Raw genomic sequence first — 1,950 nt, 5'->3', positions numbered from 1 at the left:
ACCCCCCATGCAACAGTCTAGTACCATAACCAGTTGCATTTGGCTATCCGAGCACGGCTCACGGCCACATCCAATCTTTCATAAGTCGTCAACCATGTGTCTACAATCTGCACTCGTACATCCATTGTGCATATTCCCATACAGGAGAGACTTTTTACTTGAAAAGTCGCTTACCCGATGTCGGCAGATAAATAAGATATTGCGGTGCCTGTGTTATTTTGAATACGAAGCAAAAAAAGTTCCTTTGGAAACGCACGCGCCCAAGCAACTTTGCATCGCGCTTCGGAATAACATAGGCACTGCAATATCGTGCTGTAAAAGGAGGTGGGAAGCATTGTGATGTAAGTAGTGAAGCAGTAACTGTAGACTGGGTCGTGAGGAGAGCTCAGTGACTTCGAATGTGAACTATGTAGTCACATAAGTAACAAATCGATCAGGTACATTTCAACATTTCTAAAGCTGTCCAGGTCGACTGTTGGTGATACGATTATGAAGTGGAAACGCAGAGGAGCAACGACAGCTGAACCAAGACCAGGCAGACCTCATGACTCTACTGATGGTAAGGGACTGTCGAGTTTCGCGTAGCGTCGTTGGAAACGTCGCATGAAATCAGTGGAAAGAACCTCTCATGGATTCCAAAGTGCTACGAGCAGTCCAGCTAACACAATGACAGTTGTTAAGACAAGTTCTACATCTACATCTACATCCATACTCCGCAAACCACCTGACGGTGTGTGGCGGAGGGTACCTTGAGTACCTCTATCGGTTCTCCCTTCTATTCCAGTCTCGTATTGTTCGTGGAAAGAAGGATTGTCGGTATGCCTCTGTGTGGGCTCTAATCTCTCTGATTTTATCCTCATGGTCTCTTCGCGAGATATACGTAGGAGGGAGCAATATACTGCTCGACTCTTCGGTGAAGGTATGTTCTCGAAACTTTGACAAAAGCCCGTACCGAGCTACTGAGCGTCTCTCCTGCAGAGTCTTCCACTGGAGTTTATCTATCATCTCCGTAACGCTTTCGCGATTACTAAATGATCCTGTAACGAAGCGCGCTGCTCTCCGTTGGATCTTCTCTATATCTTCTATCAACCCTATCTGGTACGGATCCCACACTGCTGAGCAGTATTCAAGCAGTGGGCGATCAAGCGTACTGTAACCTACTTCCTTTGTTTTCGGATTGCATTTCCTTAGGATTCTTCCAATGAATCTCAGTCTGGCATCTGCTTTACCGACGATCAACATTATATGATCATTCCATTTTAAATCACTCCTAATGCGTACTCCCAGATAATTTATGGTATTAACTGCTTCCAGTTGCTGAGCTGCTATTTTGTAGCTAAATGATAAAGGATCTATCTTTCTGTGTATTCGCAGCACATTACACTTGTCTACATTGAGATTCAATTGCCATTCCCTGCACCATGCGTCAATTTGCTGCAGATCCTCCTGCATTTCAGTACAATTTTCCATTGTTACAACCTCTCGATACACCACAGCATCATCTGCAAAAAGCCTCAGTGAACTTCCGATGTCATCCACCAGGCCATTTATGTATATTGTGAATAGCAACGGTCCTATGACACTCCCCTGCGGCACACCTGATATCACTCTTACTTCGGAAGACTTCTCTCCATTGAGAATGACATGCTGCGTCCTGTTATCTAGGAACTCCTCAATCCAATCACACAATTGGTCTGATAGTCCATATGCTCTTACTTTGTTCATTAAACGACTGTGGGGAACTGTATCGAACGCCTTGCGGAAGTCAAGAAACACGGCATCTACCTGTGAACCCGTGTCTATGGCCCTCTGAGTCTCGTGGACGAATAGCGCGAGCTGGGTTTCACATGACCGTCTTTTTCGAAACCCATGCTGATTCCTACAGAGTAGATTTCTAGTCTCCAGAAAAGTCATTATACTCGAACACAATACGTGTTCCAAAATTCTACA

This window comes from Schistocerca cancellata, chromosome 5 (genome assembly GCF_023864275.1).
Source record: "Schistocerca cancellata isolate TAMUIC-IGC-003103 chromosome 5, iqSchCanc2.1, whole genome shotgun sequence".
Classification (NCBI taxonomy): Eukaryota; Metazoa; Arthropoda; class Insecta; order Orthoptera; family Acrididae; genus Schistocerca; species Schistocerca cancellata.
Note: the sequence above shows the minus strand (reverse complement) of the source record.